The sequence below is a fragment of the Protopterus annectens genome, chromosome 2.part2 (assembly GCF_019279795.1).
Source record: "Protopterus annectens isolate FY-2018-M chromosome 2.part2, PAN1.0, whole genome shotgun sequence".
NCBI classification, from domain to species: domain Eukaryota; kingdom Metazoa; phylum Chordata; order Ceratodontiformes; family Protopteridae; genus Protopterus; species Protopterus annectens.
Window position 1 is genome coordinate 1,002,952,463 of NC_056730.1, and position 16,319 is coordinate 1,002,968,781.

The window sequence follows — 16,319 nt, forward strand, 5'->3', positions numbered from 1 at the left end:
AAAAGACTATAGACATCTGACTGACAGAATGAACAACTTGAAACCTTCCATCTTAAATCAAATTAGTCCTTATAAATTCAGTTCTCTATCCAATGTTGTTATACATTTTTAGAGACTTCCATTAAGAATATCATCAGATATGTTTCAAAAATGGGATAGGCAAATCTTAAATTCTGTGGTCTTCATGTTCACTCATTCTCATATTATACATATTATAATTCTTGAAGCAATTAAATCAATTATTAGACACCAGAAAGATTCCACTCCCCCTCATATTACTCAATGGAAGGAGATCATATCACATATATACACCTCTGAACAGCAAATTGCATGGGTAATCTCTTTAGTAATGGGTGCTAACCTTAACCCTAAAGTTTCCTGCTGCCCCTTCCCCCAACACTAGCCCTATACCTTCATGTCATTATAACATTTCTATAATACTTCTACTATTCAGACAAATCATGGCTAGTGTTACGGGGGGGGGGTTGTTTTTTATACTGGGAGAGAAAATACTTTCCCTCTCTCGACATTAGTGCTTTTGTTTTCCAATTGTGTGTGATCACACTTATTTTGTTGGTGTTTTACATTCGACATTAGGGAGACTCAGTCATACACAACAGACCCATATAGATATGTGTGTGTGTGTGTGTGTGTGTGTGTGTGTGTGTGTGTGTGTGTGTGTGTGTGTGTGTATATATATATATATATATATATATATATATATATATATATATATATATATACACACACACACATATATCCAGAGAGAGACTGCTAATCAAAAGAAGTAATTGCATACAGTAGCCTTTGGAAGAAAAGATGAGAGAAGACTTTTTTGTGCCATAACTGTAGTTCACCAAAAGTTCACAATAACTGAATTGTAAGGTCCGTGAAAGTACACAAAAATAAATGGTGAATCTTAATCTTCATAATGACAACTCAAATATCTTATGAAATTTTGTGTTTTTATCCCATTAAGCAACTTCAATTGTTATGTAGATGACTGATATATGCAACAATAATGGCTGGCTCCATCACTGATGATGCATTTAATTTTCACAGCAATCATGACTTCCTTAGTTTCACTATTTCTTAATTTCCTTTCCACGTTTTATATTATAAGTATATATTTGTGTGTTAGGCATTTAGAATATGTAATGACAGCTGCTTTAACTAATGAGTGATTTAAGAAATAATGTGCTGTCTGATATAATGTTATAATTTATGAATATGTTGCACTGTCGCTATAAGTACAGGTAATTTATACACCATCTTAACCTGTTTAATAGCTTGATTATAATTAGTGATATTGAAACTTTTCCTTATGGTGCTAATAACTGTGTAATCAGCATATTTAGTTTTTTTTTTCAGATGATGTCTGTATGTTTGGTAATGACTAATGATATAGCACAGCAGTACATACTTTTGTCACATATCCTTTTACTGCACACTGCATTCACTAAGGAATGTAGGAAGTTTCACCTACTAAAATACAATGAAAATTATTTTGCATGGATAACACTGTAGACAGCTATTACTGTGATTATGCTTGCAATAAACTGAGCATAAGAAATGTTATCACAGGTATTTTATTTTTCTATGAGCACAAAACATAAGTAATAAGGTCCATAAACCGATAAATTATTTGAAAACCTAAGACTTGGGGAAAACATAGACTGATTTTCATTGTCTGGGTCTTCACAAATGACTTATAGTTATCTGCAAATAGCTGCAAATAAGGTCAGTGAAAGTCATGTGTGATGAATATTGAAAAGTGAAGTGCTTTTACTTCCCCAAAGCCTGAGGGCTCATGATACTTTTTCCAAATATCACGGGCAAGACAGGTTAAGTGCAGTCAGACTTAAAACTTTTAAGGAAAGGTGCTTACTGTGCAGCACTTAAAACTGATTTATTTAAAAAGAAAAGGGGGATATAATGCTTTATATAACAGTATCCTTTCGTGGACGCCCTGATGATTTCATTAAAGAATAGAATGAGGAACATAAGAATGACTGAAAACTGGGGGACAAACATTCAATATGACTCAATGTAATAGTGAACATTAAGAAACATTTTTTTCTTTAGTTGTTATTGAAGTCTAGCCTTTTCACCACTACCTGGTCTACCCACTCAACCAGATGGTCAGTCTTACACTTCTGCAAGTCCTCAAACTGGTGAAAGAACTACTGGCTGGGGTGGGTTATACCTGCTAGGGTTTACAGGTATCCACCCATCTCCTGCCAGATATTGATTTTCTTCCATGTGGTTTAACATGTGTATGCTTTGATCTTTTCCCAGTAAGAATCATTGAGAAGGTACAGCATTATTATGGTCTGCTTTTTGTACCAGCTAAGAGCACAGCCTTGTGCCTTTGCAGGTGAATATTATTTCATTACTGAATTAAGAGTCATATTTAATGAATTCATGTATGTCATATGCATGTTATGACAACGGTGATTGTCTTCTAGATTTGTGTCATTTGGAAGTTGGATTTCATGACAGCAGCAGCAGTGGAAATGATTACTGATGACAGGAAATGATCATTACTACCGTATAATTTATTGACTGTGCATACATAGGTATGAATGCAGTAACTTATTATTGAAGTTCTGCAGTGCTAAGGATATCAACAGATCTGTGATGAATAGAGTTTTCTGAGTGGTAATGATAAATAAAAATGGCAGTATTATGAAAACATGACAATTTCAGAGAGTAGGATGAGGATGTTTTTGACAAAAGTATCTGATTGCATTCATTACCTGAATTAACTGTAAGTAATATATTGCAAATTTCAAGGGTTATACTGAGATTTTTATATGTAGTTATATGGTTTGTGTTAAAAAAACATGTTTAAGTATATATTTGGAAGGAAGGCTTGTCCAGTGATTTTCTACTTTGAAAACTGATTAAACCAATACAGTATTGTCACACTTTCTGATTCTGGCCCTTTTCTGTACAAGTGCTTATGATATAAATTAAGGGATCAAAGAAGAGGAAGTATAACTTAAGCCATGAGGAAAATCATGTCCTTATGGCAACACTTAGGATGTATGGGAAACTTCTCTTTGATAAGCTGAAAGGTACAAGGATGGAAGTCGAAGCTGTTGAAATTAATGTAGTGGGTGGTAGAAATTCAGCATTTGCACAGTGCAAGAAAAGGGCAAATGATATTGTAGCATATTTTAGGAGCAAGGCCAGGCAGAATGTCATTTCTTGTACCACTACACTGGGAGGATACTCTGAATATTTTTCAATTAACACCAAATAAGGAATACCTTTTGTTCATCCATGAGGATGACTGTGACATAGACGATGGTAGAACGGGAATAATTAGAGGTGATCTCCATCTTACCAATGTCGGCAGCAGTAGCAGCAGCAACACATGTGCTCATGAAGGTTAGTTTGCAATCAGTAACATATACTTCTATAGACAGAATTGAATACTGGCAATAAATAATGTAATTAAACACACAACAATTAACTATTATTAGGTGAACCCTGCACATCAGCAAAAAATGGAAATGAAGGCAGTGTGCATGATAAATGTCCCACTCATCCATTGACAACATTCATTACTGCATGCTATTCCACTGTTAATGTTTTCAATTTTTTCTACACAGTCAGCAGCAGAAACAAACAGTTCAACTATACTGATAACTTTGGATGATAGTAGCAACAGAATGCATGTTGTTGCTACTGTTGATTAGCATGGATATCATAGTTATACTTCCGATGCAGCCTGAGGAAAGTGGCAGGCAGTCCCTCAGTTTAATGGCAGGATCTCTCACCCCACAACATGCCAGTACCTCAGCAGGAAGTGACAGTGCAGCACAAAATCAAGCATAAGCTGACATGCCACTCACCCTTGCACAGGAGGAACATCTCTGCACCTCTACACCAGTATCTCCAAACCCAGAGGAACACGTTGATGAGAATACAAAGGGGACAGACACAGGAATTTCTTACAGCAACCAGAAGAAACATGTAATGCATTGGCTGTCCAAACAGGAAATGTGCCATGTTATTATTAGGGCTCAGACCAGTGCCACAGTGAGTCATCTGGAATTGGTCAGGATCCTCCAGGATATGAGTAATGATTTCCATTACTTGGAAATTATGGAGAGTAGACAAAATACCATGATCACACTTATGCATAGAATAGTGGCACATGAAGCATCTGTGGCTGCCTAGATTTGCATACTAGTTGGGACATACCAGAGTCAAGAGGATGGGGTAATGTCTGGACACATGGTGGCACATCACATGATAATATTGTTGCTTCTCAGGATAGTAATTTAAGAAGTCAATGTGAACAAATACAACATATTTCATGCAGGCCATTTCAGCTTTGATTTACACCTAGCAGAACCTCAAATTCAAGGTTATGATAATAGTCATGCAGCATGTCAGGTCAGTGACAGCAGAATCACCTGCATCAAGTAGGTCATGAGATCAGGCCAGCTTACCTTATGGTTTTCATAGTAGCCCTTCCTCAAAATCAATTGCACCATTACCTAGTCTATCAATAGGAGATGTGTATGACTCATTTTATCTAGGACTACTGTGAATCAGCTTTAAAGACACCACTGTCTGTTTAACGTGAATGAGCTTGGGGGAACAAGTTGGCAAATGCATGCATTTCATGCCTGTAAAACTAGATTGCACACCATCAATGAAAGGTAGACAAAAAGCAATGCTACACAGATTGCCATTCTTACAGGTGGCAATTGCCTACAAGATAAAAATAGCAATGCACAAAAATTGACAGTAGAAATACATCTTAAGAAAGTGACACATTACAGTGAGTATCCTGCCATGCTAACTAACATTGGTGCATACCTCTAAGAAATCTGGACAAAGCCATAAAAAAAGTGGTACAAATAGGGACAATTTTGAAATATCGCTCTTACAAACTTAGAAAGTTGATAGAATAACAGGTCTTGCATTAGCATGAATTTTGTGAAGAATATGAAGTCTAAAACTCAAATGTCTGTCATTATTTTCTAACTTTAGTCTTCAATTATTTGCCACTAATTTTCCAGAAAGCCACAATTTTATGAAAAATGGACCAAAAATATAAGGCAAAAATCTGGACCTTCTGTGAAAATCTGTACAGTTGAGAGGTATGCACTGGTGCCACTTTACCCTCCCCACTTTACAAATGATGATGATAGATTTTTTATGTTTCTGAATTCAAAAATTTTTGCATATGACAGCATAAAACTAATGTGATATGCAGTACCACAAAATAATGAAAAAAGGGGTGGTATAAAATAGCACAGCGGTCTAATTAATTTTCTTTTAGTTGGCAATGCATTAACTCATGAAGTATTTCACTGTTAGCAGTATTCACTACTTTTGTATAATGAACTAATCAGTAAAGTATAACTTATTCATCAAAGCAGACAAAAATGTGAATTATTTTTCTGTGATGCCTTATGACATCACTGAACAGGAGTCAGTGAGGACTCAGGCATGACTTAATTAATAATAATATGAGTAAGCGTTTTGAAAAGGTATTAAAAAATTAAGATTAGAAAGAATTTCAGATGAACAATAACAGCATACCGTGCACCACACAGCATAGCCAACATATATCACTGCATGCCTGGTTATACTCTATGTGTATTTTACAATAAAGGAAACACTAACCTGAATGTTATGGTTCACAGTTCTGGATTAGATGCCACCTCTTTACCTGCACAGCTGCATGCCATGCATGAGCCTGCCACATGGTGTCCTGTACTGCTGCTGCTGCTGGCTGCTCATCATTAGTTGTAGTGGGATTCAAATTGGGAGCTGCAATGACAGCATGGGTCACTTCAACAACAGACTGACACATGGTCATGTTATGAAGAAAACAACATGCAGTAAGCATCCTGCATGCAGTAGCTGGGCCATAGTGAATGGCACTCCCAGACTCATCCAGGCACATAAAATGGCTCCTCAGGAGGAAGAAAATCCTCTGGATGACAATACAGATCTGGGACAGGGATGTGTTATATGTCTCCTCTGCAGTTCCACTTGGACTTCCCACTAGTGTCATGACCCATGGCTCCAGTGAATACCCAGTATCTCCATAAAAAAATAATTAAATACAATAAAAAAAGGCAAGAAAGAGGGCAGACCAAAGCAAGATAAGTTTAGTATTCAGCAACACATTTTAATGTGAATAATTCCTTAAATATAATATAAAAAATATAAATAGTTTTCCACTTGCCAACAAGATGACCACTGGGCATCCTACCATGAAGGAAGAGTCAGCAGAGTGAACTAGTATGCCAGATATGGGAATCATGAACAGCACAGAGTTGATTATCTGAACAATTATCAGAAACATCAATTATCCGAATGCAGCTTTGCAAAGTTTTTAGGTAGGAAAAATAAAGTCTGAATATATAAATGTTATATTCATTCACTTGTGTGCGTCTTTGAGCTTATAGCCCACTCATTTGTGAAACATATTCTTTATTATCCACTGTAATCACTCAGTGGTTAAAAAGTGCATTCCCTGTATGCAGATAAAAACAAGAATTTAGAAGTTTTTTATCCAGTTCAATGTATGTTTGATTATCCAAACAGTTTGATTATCTGTACTACCCCAGGTCCCAATTAGTTCAGATAATCGACTCTACTGTACACTGCCAGAATGCTTGCTGAGCAGAGACATTGATGACACACCCCCATTCATCACACACTACCTGGCAAGAGATGGAATGGTAGACTTCCTACTGAGGTACAGGTCCCCCTGTGAACAAGAAGAGGCACTAATTGCAACATGGGTGCAAATTATCACACCAAGCACATCAGGGAAATAAGCCAGTCCATAAAAGGCACACAAAGTCCTGGCTTGGTCCTAGGTGACACCAAGAAATAGATATACTGATCCACATGTGTCAAGAGTACATCCAGGAACAGATTCAAAGATTCAAATAAACTTTATTGTCATTTAGGAAACACAAGTGCTACCTAAATGAAATTTCTAGTGTCAGCTCATTTACAGGAAAAAAAATACACAAAAAGACATGACACGATAAGTATTATGAAAAAGCAATAACTATAGTACAAAAGTAAATATCTGGTAGCTGATGCTCATGCTTGTACACTATATACACTGGACAACACTAACTACTAGATTAACACAGGAAAAGAAAAGGTACACTATACACAGAGATGAGATTGGGTAATATTCACATAAGGAAGTGATCGGAATTGCACTTGAATGAGAATGTATTAATTTTTAATATGCAATAATAAATGGAATTACTATATGAAAAAAAAGATAAAGAATGAGAGCATAACAATCTTTTATAGTTTTGATACATCCAGATTTATGTCTGCATTTATGAGTTTTATTGCAGTTGGATAAAAACTGTTCATGAATCTGGAGGTCCTGCAGCAGATTCTCCATACCCTTCTACCAGATGCAAGTTTTGTGAACCAACTATGCACTGAATGAGAAGTGTCATTCAGTATTTTGCAGGAACTCTTTATACATCTCCATTCAAAGAGCTCCTGTAAAGTAGGAAGACTAGTGCTTATGATATTTTCTGCTGTTCTTATTGTTCTTTGCATCTTCTTCCTTTTGGCCATTGTGCTGTTACCAAACTATACAGTGCAGTTGCTGGTGATAATGCTCTCAATGTCTCCCCTGTAGAAGGTATTTAGAGCATTTCTAGAGCGCTTAGCTTTTTTAACCATTCTTAGGAAATGTAGTCACTGGTGGGCATTTTTACTTAGCAGACCTGTGTTTGTACTTCAGGAAAGATCTTCTGATATGTGTACTCCAGGAACTTTGTAGTTTGAACTCTGTCCACTTCTTCACCATTGATCTCGAGGGGCAGGTGGATGGCAGAGATTTTTCTGAAGTCAGTAATGATTTCCTTACTTTTATTGATGTTCAGATCCAAATTTTTGTTATTCAACCATTCAATCAGGGAATTGACCTCATTCCTATATCCACTCATGTCATTGCCATTAGTCTTACCACTGTGGTGTCATCTGAAAATTTGATGATGTGGTTGTTGCTAGTTTCACAGAGCAGTTATGGATAAGGATTGTGAATAGTAGAGGACTCATCACACAGTTATGGGGTACATCACTGTTGATTGTAACACTCCCTGAAGTACTGTTACCAGCACAGGTCTTTTATGGCCTCGAGTCAGAAAATTGAGGATCCAGTTGCACAGCCCTTTATTTATGCTAAGGTTGATTAGCTTTTCTAAAAGTTGCATTGGAATCACTGTATTGAATGCAAAGTTGAAATCTATGAACAACAGCCTGACATAGTTGTTCTTCTCTTCAAGATTCTCCAATATGAGGTGAAGTGCCAGCAAAATGGCATCAGCAGTTGATGTATTTGCCCAGTAGGCAAACTGTAGCAGATCAAAGGATCGGGGTAGTACTGTAGTAAAATGTCTTTTAACTAGTTTTTTGAAGCATTTCATTACATTTGATGTAAGGGCCACTGGCCTGTAATCATTTAAGCAGGTGGGGTTGACTTTTTTGGGCAGACGGATTATGTTGATAACATTGAAGCATGCTAGTTTTTTTTCCTGGACAAGCGAAGTATTGAAGATGTTTATCAGCACTATGCTGAGCTGGTCTGCACAACCTTTCAATACTTTCACCAGAATGTTATCTGGGCCAGCAACCTTCTCACTTTCCTAAGATGATTCCTTACATCCACAGCACTGACGTTGAGTACTCTTCAAACCTGTCATAAAATGTGTTTAGCCTGTCCAGAAATTCAGTGCTATCATTGCACTGAGCTGACTTGATTTTCTAGTCAGTTAGTTGTTGAATACCATGCCACAGGCTTCCAGAGCCTTTCACATCCTCAAAGCATCCTTGTATCCTCTTTCCATACTCCCTCTTGGCCTCCTCGATACCCTTTTTTAGAATAGCCCTTGCCACACTTAGACCTTTCTTATACTTTGCCCTGAAAGCAGTGTTTCTTGCCCTCAGCAGCTCATATACCTTGCTGTTTAGCCATGGTTTTTGGTTTGCTCTTTCTTTAATATTTTTGATGTTTGTTACATCCTCCAGACATTTGGATATGTAAGCCATGGCTGTCTCAGTATATTCATCTATGTTCACCAGATTATTCACTGTGGCTGCCTTCCTGAAGACATTCCAGTTTGTGGTATCAAAGTTGCCCCAATACTTTCCATTGTTCCTTCATGCCAGACCCTGATTTGTTTCACAGTGGGCTGATCAAGATAGGTTTGTAAACTGGTATTAGTTTTATGGAGATGTGATCAGAACCACCCAGGTTTTGCTGCTGTACAGCTCTGTATACACTTTTTATGTTAGTGTAAGCTTTGACCAGAGTATTTGCTCCCCTTCTGGGAAAATCCACAATTTGGTAGTAATTGGATAGCACCTTCCAGAGATCTGCTTTGTTGAAGTCACCAGCTATCATAAATGCAGTCAGAATTCTTGCATTACAGCTCACATGTAGTATTGTGCTATATATTTAGTGCTTCAGTGATGTTAGCCCTCAGTGATATATATATACAGCTACTACATAGACACCATTTAGTTCTCTGGCACATAAAAGGGTCTGCATGCTAGTATCAGAAATTCCACATTTTCAGAGCAATGTTCATTCACAATGTTACAGTTTTTGCACCAGCTGTCATTTACAAAAAAACACTCCACCTTCCTTAGCTTTTCCACACAAAGCTAGGTTTCTATCAGTTTTGAACAAAATGAAACAATCAAGGCTTATAGCACTGTCACTAATCCTGTTATTTAACCAAGTCTCTGTGAAGATCAAAAGACAGGAATTTATCACCTTGTTTGTGTTGTTGAGCTCAAGCCTGAGAAAGTCCATTTTGTTGTCCAATAAACATATATTTGCTAAGAAAACTGAGGAAAGTGTAGCCCTGTGAGGGTTTGTTTTCAATCTGGCAGCAATTCCAGCTCTGCAGCCTCTTTTTCTGGTTCTGTTGCATCTCTTTGTTATGGGACTCATCCTGACTGTTCTAGAACTTAACATTTCCTGATTTAGGTACTTTGAAGCTTGTTTGGTTAGGTTGTTGAGTTCCAGCAGTTCTGTAAGTGTTGTAGGCCACAGATGCTCCATGGTAACTAGAGAATCCAGCCAGAATGATGACTAAGTCGAATACTTAATTTCCAGAAATGTCTTTCTAATGTAAGTTACTGTAACACCATTTAAACGACTTGAAAATTATTTTCTTGTTTTTTTTTTTTTTTTTTTTTTTTGTTAGATAAGACAGATTTCTGTATCATGAGCTAACACAGCCACAGCCTACTGCAATATTCTCTAGGTAGAAGCCTGTGAGATCTCCAACATGCCCCCAGTCTGTCTCTGGAAGTTCCCCATAGCAAGATTAGTGAAGGCTATGTGTACCTTGGTGTCCACAGGGATAGGAAGTCCACGCATTACTCCAGTGTCCCTATGGGGTTAAACATACCCACTAAGAGCTTTATAATGTACATATCCACCCTTAACCTATCAAGGACTTCCTGATTATCAAAGTTACAAAGGGATAATTCTTTGGTTATATTTTTGCCTTCTTGGCTAGCGAGTGCCTCTGAGCACAAGCAGTTTTTGGCCCAGCTGAGACAAGTAACTCAGACCTCAAAATAGAATATCTAGCAGCAACTGAAATCAATTTTGCTGATTGCAACTCTGATAGATTTGGCAATGCTTCTCTTTGTATAACACATCTGTGATCAGTGAAGTAAGCAGGAAACTTTAACTATGAATCACAAATGGTGTATAACATACTTCATTAGTATATGAGGATCTACATCATTCCTCATTTCCATCTCAATATTTGCACATTTGCATAAGCATATACAAGGTCATTGTACATTGGCATAAATGGCCTCTGTGAATCACAGTTCAGCTGTGCTCATCCATGAACATCACAGATAGCCTCAGCGCATTTGCATAACTGACTTTGAATACCACCCATAATATTGCTGATCATGGAAAAGAAATCAAACACAAAATTTGATGCCTCTTTAGAACTACATTTAAGATTTAATTAGTTTTCAGGGAAAGAAAACAAAAAAGGCTAATATTCAGACAGGAGCCATGTTCTTAACATGTCAGAACGGAGGTTATTTATTTTGGTACATATTCTTAGGGCACCTCCATTTAAGTCATTTCAGAAATTATCTGTAGACAAATCATATGATCTACTTGTGTAAATACAACACTTTCATTTACAGTTGAGCTGTTTTACCTCCTTTCTTACATCATAGTACTGTATAGCATGTATTTTAGACCCAAATGGCAGTATTTTATGCATACATTTGTTCTTTATATGGGACTGAGTCAAAAGATATAATGAGCACTGAGTGGGCTACAGCATGGAGGTACACATTGTTAACCCAACATATGATTCAGATACCCTCTAATTTCTGAAGATGATATTCATTACATTGCTGCAAACCACAGGCTCCAAAGATGAATTGAATCATAAGCAGAAAAGCTGGAATTCAAGAGTAGCGTCAAGTGTGTGATTCAAAACGCAACATATAGTGAACTAGAACCAGAACAGCATACAGCACAAAACTGTTGTTTAGAAACCCATGCAGCTGACTTTGCAACATACTCTGCTCATGCTACTAGAGACTGCATCATACATTAGAGCTTAGCATGCCTAGGTCTTATATTAAGACAAAAGGTTCAATATAAATGATTGCAAAAGCTGCATTTAATAAAAGATTTTGCAGCCCAGTGCTGCAACTTTGACCATCTTGTTATGTTTCTATCAATGACAGCTGTACTTGTCAGTTATGGTTCTTAATGTTGCATGGCGCTGACTTTATGGGACAAGAAAACAATGCAGGAGAAGCGAATGAGCTTGGTATGCCAAAATGCACAGGGAGGAATGTAAGTGAGATTATTTTACCGTACATCAATGTGAACTATAGAGCAAATAGATGATGACCTAAAAGATATAGAATACCATGCTGGTGTTTTGGTATAAGTACATGCATGGTAAAAAATACCTTAGCATGTTACTTCTTGTACGATTCCAGTCTGTTTTATATGTGCCACATACCCTAAAACTGTGTTTGCATATGTGTGTGTGTGTGTGTGTGTGTGTGTGTGTGTGTGTGTGTGTGTGTGTGTGTGTGTCTATGTAATTATGCATTTGTGCATATCTGTGTATGGATTTCTACACATGCATGTTTGTTTCTGTGTGATACATGCATGTAAATATCAAAAAATTAGTGTTACTACATTAGGCTACATATGTGCATATATGAAACCACTTCTTATGATTATGCAACACTGTGACTGGGGATATCAGGGTAGGGAATTCTGCAGTCAGTGTAATTATTGTGTATCAGTGATACTGGCTGCCATATTGAGTGAGAAGATTGTACCCATTTACACAGTGCTTACACCTTATTTTAGGCTATGCATGCATATTATATGCATCTGTAAGTCCTTTCTGAATCTGTGTGCTGTGAATAGGAACAGATCTTTCAGAATCATTTTAATAATTTCTTTTCTTCACTGCTTCACAGTAATTGCCATAGTTTGTAGGAAGGTTTCAGATTTGTTTCATTAATGTTACCACATCCATTATGACAAATTGCTCTTTTATATTATTTATTACTAACTGCTCTATTTTAAAGTGTATTGGTCTTGATGTATGTTTCTTAGCCCTTTGTTTTTGTTTATGGTAAAAAGGGGCTCAGTTTGTATAAGAACCTCTTCCTTCTAGTAACAAACTAACTAAATAGCTAGCTTAATAAATAAAAGAAGAAAAACTAATAAACTTTAAATGGATAAATATGTTTAGAGCTGAAGACTATAGGCAATGCATAACTTTCCATTATACCTTACATATTATTTCCAGTACTGCATCCTAAGTTACAAAGACAATTTTATAAAGAATTCAGCTAACATTTAATTTTCCTAACAATAGACATCTGATAAATTATTGTTTCTGCAAGTATATGAGCATGTGTGTATGTGTGTGTGTGTGTGTGTGTATGTGTGTGTGTGTGTGTGTGTGTACGTGTTTCTGTGTAATGTGCATGTACATGTGTGTGCATGTGCACATGTAAGTGCATGCATGTATGTGCATGAGTGTTTGTGTGTGTGTGAGTCTCTGTAATGACCGCAGGAATATTTTCAGTATATAATAAAAAAATACCAAACCTTAAATCGTTGTAGCTTGTGGCGCAGCTGTAGAAATTCATCTTGATTTTTACATTTTAGTCCTCTATCAAATACAGTAAATCATGGTTTATGTGGGCCTAAAACCAGAATTGAAATAAAGTGCAACTTTCTGCCTTTTCCATGATCAACTTCTAAGTTCTAATAAGCGGTGCATATTGGTAGGTCTCACATGCTAAAACAAGCCTTGCATGAGACAAAACCTAACTTGTCTGAGTTTACTGTGCATTGTCTGTAAAATACTTCTTATACATTTTAACAAGCAGTCTAATAGAGTCCATTGATTCTTAATAAATAGTTCATACCATTAGTCTTGTTGCTTTATGGTAATCTATGCTGGAAACCTGGCTTAATGTCATCAGTCTTGTTGGTCATTATACCGTTTACTGTTCATTTGGAGGGAGACAAATAGCTGAATTGCTTAATAATGTTAGCTTAGCTTGGTTGACTCTTTTTACTGATGCTACTTCTGCAGAGTAGTTGGTTAAAATCAATGAATTCTGTAGCACTGATATTAAATTATGTTTGTAGTATGAGCCAATGAAGCACTGCTCAGTCCAAACAAGTTAATTGTTGAGGTCCAGCAAGATAAATGGGACAACACATCTGTACTGCACTGGAAGCTGAACACAAATCAAACTGAACACTGTCTGAAAATCTTTGAATGTTATTTGTTTCAGCTAGCTTTAATAATACTCATAAGTTATCTATAGTAAAATCATTCTCTAACATTTAATTCTTTATTCTAAATATATAAATATAACTATCAATTTTTTCAGACTGTCACATTGACATTGCATATTACTTTACAGCTGTTTAGGTTTGTGTAACATGTTTTGAACAACCACAGCTCTATATTCTGTCACACACACACACACACACACACACACACACACACACACACACACGCACACACACACATATACACGCATATAGATACACATCCACATGGACTACTATAAAACTGGTCAAAAAGACATTTTGTTGAGTGCTGAAAGTACTTGCAAATGTGGTAAAATGGATTTTTGTCTAATGAAGAATTTTTCACAAGCATGATTGATGTCTTTTGGTAAAATATATGTGGGTCTGTGATGTTAATACTGAAACATTTGGGTATACCGAGTGTTTTGTCATTAGGGTGGATATGTTTGTGAGTTAGGGCTAGAGTAAAGGCTAGAAAAAGAGAAACAGTGTTGTGCATATGTGATTTATGTGATGTATCAGAGTGATTTGTGCAGTGGAAGTGTCACAGAAAGGGTTTCTCTGTAGTATGATATGTTGGTATTAGGGCGAGTGACGGGGTTAAGGTAAGATGGAGTGGTGGGGCAAAGCACGTTATGCAAACCCTGTCACTTTCTCCCTTGCAGTGCTTAGGCATGCTTCACCCTGTGTTCAGGAGTCACCATGCCTCTTGTGGAATATTCTTCCTTAGATATTCGATGACCGTAGTGTTATCCCCCACTACAGGTAGACATGATGGCATCATGCCATTGTTCTCTGTTTCCATTCATGCAAACCCCACAATACATGTCTCACTGCTACTGTCCTCCTCCACAGCTATTGATTGCAGCTCTGGAGTACCTTACCAGGCAGGTTTTCTTCCTTCACTGTGTATATCATCCAAGTCCACAGAGTTAGTATGTGAAATATTTTATTTTAGTTTTTAATCTGAAAGCATAGACGCTTGTGCTTTATATTGTGCTAATAATGTGCGCTAGGTTTGTTTGTGTCTTTCGGCTTTTCCTGGTTAGGGATCGCCACAGCGGAACTCCGGTCCACTAATGATTGGCAGTAAAATTTTTTATGTGACGAGTTTGCCAGCCCTGACGCACAACCTTCAATGAAGGTACGCCCATTCATGCATGTCTCCACACAGAAGACACTCTAGCTGAGAATCGAATGGCACAACGTCTTGCTGTGAGGCGACAACGCTACCGCAGCACTACCACCGCAGTCCCCTAATAATGTGTGCTAGGTATGGTAGTTATTTTAGTGTGTTCATTTAATGTCACTGTGTTTGAATGACAGCTGTAATGTAATGTGCTGTTCTCACTGGATAACACTAAACATGCTTGGAACAGTGCCAAGAAAGCATGTGACAGCTGGGATCATGAGCACAGCAGTGCAGTACTATGCATGTAGTGTGGTGTGGTGTAGTACACACAGCAACACCATTTTACACTTCAAGTGAACCAAAGTTTGTGGACCTTCCTTCCTCAGACACTGCGAATTACACAGCTCTAGGCTGATATAACTGGAAGAAGAAGATATACCTGTTATTCCTGCAGACTGTGCCTGCTTAGGCAGTGCAATGGTCCTTTGTGCAACAGTGATGTTTGACATGAGCTTACAGGAATCACCTATTCTGGTGATCATTACTGTGATTGATACAGTGACCTATTCAGTGTACATCCAGAGGTGTTACAGCAATGGGAAGCAGAGAATAGGAAGCGAGAGAGAGGAACATGTACTGTGCATATTTCAGTTTTTTATAGGTTCATAGCTAAGTACTAGAAGGCTGCCCTTGTGGGACATTTTAAGTCTAGCCAGTTTCCCTTTTTATGCTTGAGTTAACCCATCTGATTTGGTTAGAGAATAGCACTACCCATCCCATGGTCAGTAATTATATACTACCCCTAACAATAATAATTGGGATCTTACTGTAGATAATTTGATGGATCCATGCATAGATTATTGTTTTCTCTTCTTATTTTTTTCTGTCAAGATTGTTCAAATATTACAGATTTCATTTTCACAACTATAATAGTCAATTTTCATGTACACTCCTAGTGCATGGCACACCGTATCTCATCAACAATTGGCTACCTCATTTCCTACCCTACACCCCATGCCCTTGGTTTCCTTTGGGCTTACCCTCTCCTTCTTGTTATGATTTAAATTTATGTAGTATATTCTAATATCTATTTCCATCGCCCTTTCATTTTCTCTCCCTTTCTTTCCTCATTTTTTTCAATTTTCTCCCTGTGTGTAGACACCTCTTGTGCAATTAATTCTCCCTCCTGTTTTTGTCCCCTTTCATTTTTATGTGGTGATGGTATAACTTCTGTCCTCAGGAGGCTGATAATGTTATTTTTTTTTATTGCCAGATGCTGCCCACTTTCTTTATGTCCCATATATAAAA